Source organism: Portunus trituberculatus, chromosome 38, assembly GCF_017591435.1.
Source record: "Portunus trituberculatus isolate SZX2019 chromosome 38, ASM1759143v1, whole genome shotgun sequence".
Taxonomy (NCBI): Eukaryota; Metazoa; Arthropoda; class Malacostraca; order Decapoda; family Portunidae; genus Portunus; species Portunus trituberculatus.
This window is the reverse complement of record NC_059292.1, coordinates 12,248,690-12,259,483: the sequence shown is the minus strand read 5'-3', so window position 1 is coordinate 12,259,483 and position 10,794 is coordinate 12,248,690.

Genomic DNA, 10,794 nt, shown 5'->3' with positions numbered 1-10,794 from the left:
GCGAGGCGGCGATCACAGCAATAATGTGAAAAATATATATACGTTGGTTTCCTGGTTTCCAAATGGTGAGTTGTGGGAGGCGGCGTGTGTGGTGAGGGAGCGAGGCGGCATGGCGGGGCGCGAGGGGGAAAGGGAAAAAGAGTGAAGGAAAAAGGACGATGCTGGATACAAGGGAGACAAAAGAGGGATTAGAGAGAGAGAGAGAGAGAGAGAGAGAGAGAGAGAGAGAGAGAGAGAGAGAGACTTACATATACACTGTCAGCCAACTATAAGGCATCCAGATAGATTAGCAAATAAACAGTTAAAATAGCCAGCTAGCCAGCCTGTTAACCAAAACAAATAAAAGAATAGTTTTACATCCAGCCAGCCAGTAATTCAATCAGTCTTTCAGTCAGTCAGTCAGTCAGTCAGCCAGCCAGCCTGCCAGCCAGCCAGTCATCCAGTCAGCCAGCAAGCCTGTTAGCAAAACAAATGAAAAGATAACTTGGCGATCAACCAGCCAGCCAACCAGTCAGCCAGTCAGCTAACCAGTAAGTCAGCCATCCAGCCAGTCAGCGAGATATTCAACCAGCCAGCCAGTCAGCCAACTAGTTAGCCAGCCAATTAGCCAGCAAGCCAGGCAATCAGCCAGCCAGCCAGCCAGCCAGTTAACCAAATAAAAAGATTGTTTGACCGTCAGCCAGTCAGCAAACCAAACAGGTAGGTAGCCAGCCAGCTAGTCAGCCCATTAGATAATCAGTCAGACACGAACTAGTCAAACATACTGGCAGGTAGAAAGATTGAAAAGCAGCTATTCAGTCAGACAAACAACCAATTAGCTAAATAAACAAGCAGACACCCAGTTAGGCAGTCAAAACGAATGATTAGCTAAAGAGATAAAACAGACTTAAAAACTTACACACACACATACATATAGACTAAAGGAGAAAAGAGACGTAAAGACAGAGACGGACAGAAAGGACGGACACGCCAGCAAACGGAGATGCAAGCCACGCAGAGAAGGGTAGCAGCCCGCCCCGTGCCTGAGTCCCTGCCCCAGACTGCGCACGTAAATCTTGCACCTTGATTCTATCGGCCACACACACTGGCACATATTTGCATTCTGTAAAGTGAGGGTAAAGTTTAAGGCGTTTGTAAAATTGTGAAGCATTGCGCTGTAAGATGTGGTCACTGAAAGGGGAAAGGGTTAAGAAATGTTCTGTGTTTTCTGAAGTGTGAATATGCACGTATTTAATAACCGGTTTTTTTCTCTTTTTTTTTTTTTTTTCTTGCAAAGAGTGACTTTAGCAATAGATTTTGTGTACACGAGTAGCCTATATATTTTCGAGGCTTAACGAAATTTTACTTTTATTTTATTTTACCCTATGAAGGTGATGTAAGGGCATGATTTATAGAGTTTGCACATTCTGTCTCTTTTTTCATAAAGTTTGTTGAATGTTTCCACCCATAACTCCATGAAACAATAAAGAAGAAAAACAGTTGCCGTGGATGTTTCAAGAGATGTTTTCTTTGTCTGCGATTGTAGTATGTAAGTATCAAGTGCACAACAGTAAGTTTAGCTGCTTTGTGATGGGGGGGATTTTGTCTCTTTACCGCAGCAAAGTTAGTTTATTGCGAAACACAACCTCCATTGCATTTATTTTACTTATCCTTGCCGGTCTGCTTTATTTTTTTCATCATTTTTTTCTTTCTTTACGAGTATGAATAACATGAGCGGATAACTGACGCACCGCCGCCGGCACCTGTTCGGTTCGCCTAGCGCATTCCAGGCCTCGAGATCGTGTGTACGTGTGTGTGTGTGTGTGTGTGTGTGTGTGTGTGTGTGTGTGTGTGTGTGTGTGTGTGTGTGTGTATTTCTTTATGGCATTTCACATATCTGTTTGTCTGTTGGATGGCATTTTCTTTCTGCCTGGGCACACACACACACACACACACACACACACACACACACACACACACACACACACACACACACACACACACACACACACGTCACAATCGGTGGACTCAGTGTTCCTGTCCGCTAGCTAGTCACAGCCACTCGTCAAAAGCCTGCTCATATTTCCTGCCTGAAAATCCTGCATTGTGAAAACACACCTAATTATTTTCATTTCCGTCTGCCTGCGGAACCCGACCATTACTACTACTACTACTACTACTACTACTACTACTACTACTACTACTACTACTACTACTACTACTACTACTACTACTACTACTACTACTACTACTACTACTACTGCTACTACTACTGCTACTGCTGGCTACTGCTACTACTGCACCACTGCTACTACTGCTGGTACTACTACTACTGCTGGGTGCTACTACTGCTGCTGCTGCTACTGCTGCTGGTGCTACTACTGCTACTACTGCTACTGCTGCTACTGCTGCTACTGCTACTGCTGCTACTACTGCTGCTGCTACTGCTGCTGGCTACCACTGCTGCTACTGCTGCTGCTGCTACTGCTACTACTACTGGTACTACTGCTACTGGTGCTACTACTACTACTACTACTGGTACTACTACTACTACTACTACTACTACTACTACTACTACTACTACTACTACTACTACTACTACTACTACTACTACTACTACTACTACTACTCTTATTTTTGTAGTAGTTGTTGTTGCTGTCGTCGTCTTCGTTGTGGTGAGAAATCAGATATATTTATTTTTATCACCATCATCACCAATACCACTATATTTATTACTACAGCTACGTCTACCGTCACCAACATCACCACCACTACCACAACGATCATCACATTTCAACTATCACTGCGCACACACACACACACACACACACACACACACACACACACACACACGGGGTACCTTGTAAATAAGATAGATAAGCAGATGATAAAGTAAGGGCGTGAGAGACCAGCATGGTGATATATTTTGCCACACACTCATACTGGGGAGCGAACACTCATTTGCCTTGCCTCGCCCTTCCCGCTGATTCATGAGGCGGCGAGACAGTGAATTCAGATCAAATGACTTTACTTTTTATTTACCCAACACTCAATCTTAAGCTTATTATTCACTTGCGCTCATCGTAGAAATGTTATCCGACATTTAGAAATAATAAGGACGATCGAAATGTTGTGTATGTGTTTTGAGAAATTCAGGTGTTTTGGTACAATAGTGATTTGAATTGAAGTGCTGTTTACTGCACTTACTTCTATTGTGTTTAACATGGTCAAAATTATGTGTATATATTTTTATGGGGAAGAGATTCAAGTGTTTAGATACAATTGTAGTCAGGAGTGGACTAACCTCCTATATAAACTTATTCCTAGCGTGATTAGCGTTTGCCTCCATTTTTTTTTTTTTTTTCTTCAAAATTATGCCGCTATACCTACATTTTTTCATTCATACAATCTTCAGTGGCTTCCAAAACGTAAGTTCGCATTAGGTTAGGTTACGCTAGGTTAGGTTAGATGAAGTCAATATTAGTTTTCAATATCAAGTCCGCTGATGTAATAAGATTTCATCTGTGTTCAGGGTTTGTAGGAGGTAGGACTGAAGACTGAAGGATTATGCTAAGGACAGTGACAGAATGGCGCCTTAAGCTACAGACTGTGATGCCCATGGATGCCTCAGATATATCTCATTCAGTGTATTAAATCCAGTGTTAGTTTAGAAAGAGAATAGTTTTATTTATGTTTCTGGTGAAATCTGTATCATTATGTGAATATGCAGGGACGTTGGAGATTACTCGTACACTCATTACGAGCTTTATAATGGCGAGAGGAATGTATGCACACATTAAAGGGAAGATAAAATTTGTTATTGTCAACACAACCACTAAAGAAAGGTATTGCTGTAAGCTCATTCACGTTCATTCATTGTTTATTTTTACATTGTATGAAACTTTTTTTAAACTGTATAAAGAGAAGAGGAAAGTGAACTCCGAACGCGTTTTCATTACATTTTTTTCTTTTTTTTTTCAAGTGGATTTCACTTTTTTGTCAGTGTCCTGTATGAAGGTGTGGAAAAATGGAGATGTTTTCCAGACTCCACCAGCACGAGTATGTAGAACTGAAATACGGAGTACCGGTAGTGCCCGGCTTCGACCTGTGTGTGTGTGTGTGTGTGTGTGTGTGTGTGTGCTGTAGTTTCTCTCTTTCCTGTGTGTGTGTGTGTGTTGCTGTGCCACGCTGAAAAGAGAAAATTTTTGCTTTAGTCTGCGTGGGGCGGGAGCGATAAGTGTAGCTCGTGTTGTGCAGCGGGCAATGGAGAAGCACAAACACTGATGAATTTTAATGGATAGAAATAGAGATAAATTAATAGATCAGGAGAGAGAGAGAGAGAGAGAGAGAGAGAGAGAGAGAGAGAGAGAGACAGACAGACAGATGGGAAAGGACATTATAGAAACTGAAAATGCTGGATACTATTATGACCCAATGAACGATAGGTATGATGCTCGAAACAAATGATCTACGACCTTTCAAACTGAGGTAATGGTTCAGTGCACGCCAGGCAGCGAGAGGCAACATGTAACAGTGTGATGTGTACAGACTGCAGTGACGTGAGACTCTTCAAATGAAAAGAGAGATGAAAACAGTTAGAGGGATAAGCTTCATGTACTGGGCCATAGAACACCGCCTATACATACCCTCGTCACACACACACACACACACACACACACACACACACACACACACACACACACACACACACACACACACACACACACACACACACACACAACAACAACAACAACTACAATAATAATAATAATAATAATAATAATAATAATAATAATAAATAATGATAATAATGATAATTATGATAATAATAATATAATAATAATGATAATAATAATTACTATTATTATAATTTCTATTATTATTATTATCATAATTATCATTATTATCATTATTATTATTATTATTATTATTATTATTATTATTATTATTATTATTATTATTATTATTGTAGTTGTGTTGCTGTTGTTGTTGTTGTTGTGTGTGTGTGTGTGTGTGTGTGTGTGTGTGTGTGTGTGTGTGTGTGTGTGTGTGTGACGAGGGTATGTATAGGCGGTGTTCTATGGTCCAGTACATGAAGCTTATCCCTCTAACTGTTTTCATCTCTCTTTTCAATTGAAGAGTCTCACGTCACTGCAGTCTGTACACATCACACTGTTACATGTTGCCTCTCGCTGCCTGGCGTGCACTGAACCATTACCTCAGTTTGAAAGGTCGTAGATCATTTGTTTAATAATATTAATATTAATAATTATATTATTAATAATAATAATAATAATAATAATAATAATAATAATAATAATAATAATAGCATTTTTTTATCTTTGAGGGCTTCCTCATTCATTTTCAGATAATGGTGAGGTATTAACGTTAAATCCATAATCTTTGGTAATGCGAACCGTGACATTGCTGCATTGAGGGAATACTGCAGGAAAGTTATATTACTGTTCCTTTATTAGCTTTTTATTTCTCAATGTTACATAAGATGTGATGGTTTTTCACTTAATGAAAATAATGTGTATATAAGAGAAAAGTGGTCAATTTAATCTCAACCCAAAATAACACTAGTCATAACAGCTTTAAGATGAAAGGCTAGTATATGGCAGGCAGCGAGACTAGCGAGGCATTAGGCTTTCGATCAAGTTACTGTCGCCACGCCGGCTTTGACCAACAAATACCTAACCATTGGCTCCGCGTACGTGCTGATCCTCACAGGCACCAGCAGGCTGGGCCACAAGTGGCCGTGGTAGTGCGACACACATAGCAGCCAGATGCCCCAGTGCATGTACACCAGATGGATCGAGAACCACTTCAGCACCAGGCCGAGCGGGAACACCAACACCACCGCCATTGAGACAGGTATCTCCAATGGTGCGTTTAGTTGTATGTATGTACAGGTTAGCCAGCAGGCTGATCTCCACGACAGCCTGCAGTGCCATCACGCCAGCAGCCACTCACACAGTCACGGCGCGCTTGTTCACCCGCCTGAACATCTGCATATTGATAATGGGTTGAACCAAGCAGGGCACGCCCACCCTTATAAAGTCACGTCGCTCCCCTCACTCTTCCTGGGTGGTGTTATAATGAGGACAGTCCTCAGTCGTGACTGAAGGAGAGACAACAGATGTGCAATGCTGAGCGGGACCACGACTGTCTGAATTGACGCAGCAGTGAGGCTTCAAACAACGACGAGTAGGTTACTTGACTTTGTACAGGGAGTGTATGAATGATTGGAGAGACAGTCACTGCCGCCAGCCGCAGACTGTGTTGTGCTGTGACTACTACCACGTGTACACATCACACACACACACACACACACACACACACACACACACACACACACACACACACACACACACACACACACACACACACACACATTACATCTTAACTACAGACATGAGTATACTCGACACATCTCTATTACACACACACACACACACACACACACACACACACACACACACACACACACGCGCGCCCGGTAACTCAGTGGTTAGAGCGTTGGCTTCACAGCCAGAGGACCGGAGTTCAATACCCCGGCCGGGTGGAGATATTTGGGTGTGTCTCCTTTCACGTGTAGCCCCTGTTCACCTAGCAGTGAGTAGGTACGGGATGTAAATCGAGGAGTTGTGACCTTGTTGTCCCGGTGTGTGGTGTGTGCCTGGTCTCAGGCCTATCCGAAGATCGGAAATAATGAGCTCTGAGCTCGTTCCGTAGGGTAACGTCTGGCTGTCTCGTCAGAGACTGCAGCAGATCAAACAGTGAAACACACACACACACACACACACACACACACACACACACACACACACACACACACACACACTATTATACACGGCCCGGTAGCTCAGTGGTTAGAGCGCTGGCTTCACAAGCCAGAGGACTGGGGTTCGATTCCCCGGCCGGGTGGAGATATTTGGGTGTGTCTCCTTTCACGTGTAGCCCCTGTTCACCTAGCAGTGAGTAGGTACGGGATGTAAATCGAGGAGTTGTGACCTTGTTGTCCCGGTGTGTGGTGTGTGCCTGGTCTCAGACCTATCCGAAGATCGGAAATAATGAGCTCTGAGCTCGTTCCGTAGGATAACGTCTGGCTGTCTCGTCAGAGACTGCAGCAGATCAAACAGTGAATTACACAGCGTAGTGTAGTGGTTAGCACACTCGGCTCACAACCGAGAGGGTCCGGGTTCGAATCCCGGAGAGCGGCGAGGCTAATGGGTAAGCTTCTTAATGTGTGTAAGTAAATCGGTAAGGGACGTAACTCGAGGGGTTGTGGTCTCAGTCCTTCCCGAAGATCGGTCTATGAGCTCTGAGCTCGCTCCGTAATGATAAAGGCTGGCTGGGTGACCAGTAGACGGCCGTGGTGAATTACACACACACACACACACACACACACACAGCACAGCACAGCACAGACATACGTGCACAAAAACACACCTCCACTACACACACACACACACACACACACACACACACACACACACACACACACACACACACACACACACATTACTCACCGTCACACTACACTTTAATAAATACTTGTATCTGGAGAGAAAGAGATACATCGAGCTGCTTCTCTCTGTCTGTTTGTCTGTTTGTTTGTCTGTCTGTCTATCTGTCTGTCTGTCTCCCGGTGATATAGAGCAGACTTGTAGTGAAACATTCCTCCGTTCAAGTGCTGTATTCCATTAGTTACTATTACGTGTCACCAGTGTTTGTACTGTCTTATTACCTCTCCTCTCCCCTCTTTGTATTAACGCTTTCTTAAATCAACTGTGAACGTACAGAAGTAGAATTGAAAATAAAATAAAATAGATTAATGAGAGTGCTGTTGTGGTCCATATTCCGAATTTGTGGGTTTTCCATTAGACGGAGGTCACATAGATGAATTGTTGTTATTTTTTTCTATGGACATTTTATTTTTTCTACAGGTGAGTTAAGGTAAGGTGAATTAGTTAGTTTTTTTTTTTTTCTTTTAAGATCATAGACATTCAGGTTCTTATTGGAGTTTTCTTATACATGTGATGGATAATTGTTCTTAAACTCTTACTAGAATTACGAAAATACCTTGGAACACCTCAACAGCTCCCAATAGCATATGTTGAAATTAGGAAGTCTGATAATGCTAATCTTTGCAGTGTGTCAGATGTGGTCAATCAGAAATTATGCAACAAACTTGGTCAGTGAATGCGAAGTGATACATCAACTCTCTGGGCTTACAAACAACGCTATCATGGATTCAGAAATGAACTGGTCATCATTTTGAGATTTATTTTCTCTCTACTTAACTTTTTTTTTTTTGTGTGTGTGCAGGAATGACATAATATTTTTTTTTCAATCAGTGTCTCTTTGGCTGCCTTCCTTCAAACCTGCAAATATAAATGGAAAAGAAAAGTCTATGTTACATCTTTCTTTTAACTACGTGTCCCTTAATTTGATATTTTCTCATATGTGTGTAAAAAGAAGAATGGCAAATCTCTTACATAAAATCCTTCCTTCCTTTATGAATTGTTCATCTGTTGTCCTTAGACTTATTATTCTCGATACACGAACAAGGGAAAAAACGTTAGTCTCTCAGTCGTAAATCTAGTCATTCCTCTCTTTCTCATCGCATGGTTACAGCCTTTTTGCCCCGTGAGAGAGAGAGAGAGAGAGAGAGAGAGAGAGAGAGAGAGAGAACAGTTAGTTACAAAAAAAAAAAATGTGTCGTTCATGTATCACTTCCCACTTACAATACAATTCCGCCTCACCAGCTTCACTTCTGCCTAGACGCACATCACACAGAACACACCAGCGCTGTTCGACCAATATTCCTCTCCCTACAAATACTGATAACGAGTAAAACCAATGAAAAAAAAAAAGATAATAACTTGTTGGTAAATATTTTCCGGCTCGACATAGTACTTCCTCCCCCCTTTCCCCCGTCACAAGGCCGTTAAATACGTATTAAACGGCCTTGCTTTACACAGCACCGGCAGACCTCACGGGTATTTTTGCTTCCACAACCACCGAAACTAACGAGAGAAAACGCACGCACTTTGGGAAAATTCTCTAAACTTTTGGTGGTAGTGGAAGCAGCTGAAATGTGTGTGTGTGTGTGTGTGTGTGTGTGTGTGTGTGTGTGTGTGTGTGTGTGTGTGTGTGTGTGTGTGTGTGTGTGTGTGTTTCTATTTTCACAAGTTATGGTAGTTTGTGGCATGTGTCTCGGATGTATCACGTCTGTTGTTTGTACCACGTTTTTTCGGTGTTCATTATACATACTTCCTATGCTACGAAGTCAATAAAATACCTATCTGTCTATATATACCTACCTATTTATCTGTCTATTAATCTGTCCGTCTACCTTATCTACCTGTGCTTATATTTGAATCATATTTTGAAGCGCTTCTGGCTCATATTCTGTTTATTTCAAAATTCGACTGAGATTATAAATGTATCAGAAAAAAGTCAATGGCCACCTGTGTTTGATGTAGATTGCTGAGATGAGGGAAGACGGAAACACGGATATGATGCGTCTATTGTAGATAGGTACACACACAATGATACGGACCACCCACGCCTTGCCTTCCCTGAGGAGATGATGTGTCCGACCTAAACAGAAGCTGGTCAGAGAATGAACGCGAGAGAAGGTGAATGTGGGTGAGGTGACCCCGGGAGGCGCTAGGATCAAGACCTCGTGATTGGCTTACCCCGACCCAGCGCCGTGACGTCAAATGGATGGTTTAAAATCGTTGGATCCGGCATAGAGTGAGGAAAGGTGAGGTGACAAAGGAATGTGGATGTGTATGGAACATTCGCGAAGCGTGGGAAACTCAGGCTTAATATATAGAAATGAAATACATGATGAAGATATACACGATACACAAAGACACACAATATGTATATGATACATAATTATTAGTGTGATTGTTGAGTGTTTTTTCCTCCTTTGACATTGTATAACCTATGTTTAACCATCACTAGAGCCATGAAAAGCATCCTAACCTTGAAAAACCTAGGCAACGTCCGCTAGTTTGTGGAGAGTTTGAGATTTCGGTGTTATTATTAGCGTGGACAGTAGCGAGATAATAGTTGTATAGATATGGATGTAAATTGCAAGATAAGAGATAAGTGGACAACTGTCGGCAGTGTTTCATGTGGAAGGTGTTTAGATTATTTAGTGTAACCCTTCTATTCGTTTGATTATTGTATTTTATTGCACGGAGATGGTTTAAGGACGTGGAATTGTTGTAGAAAGTGTAATATTAATTTATGTATATACTACTGAGACCAATCTAATCTGGTATAAGCAAAATTTGGTATTACTTTTTTTAATGCCTTTCAAAATAATTCACCTGTTTGTTTGTTTTTTCCCATGCGTTTTTTGCATTATCAGGTTATTTTTTTCCCCATTTATACGTACACTTACGTACCACCGCTGTAGCCATCAGAGAGGAGCAAGAGCAGGAGGAGGAGGAGGAGGAAGAGGAAGCTAGGAGATATTTTGTAAGACACACGTGACAGGAAGAGATAACACCAGTGGATAATAACAAATTCCTCTCTCTCTCTCTCTCTCTCTCTCTCTCTCTCTCTCTCTCTCTCTCTCTCTCTCTCTCTCTCTCTCTCTCTCTCTCTCTCTCTCTCTCTCTCTCTCTCTCTCTCTCATTGCTCAGTCACTTCGGAACAAAGGGACAGGAAAGGTCAGTCAGCGAGGGTGTTCCTTCCTCCACCCACCTTACAAGGAAAGGAAGGGAAGGACTGAGGAACTTTATGTGAGATTTTTGAGGAGATGATGGTGTGAGATGGCAGACTTAG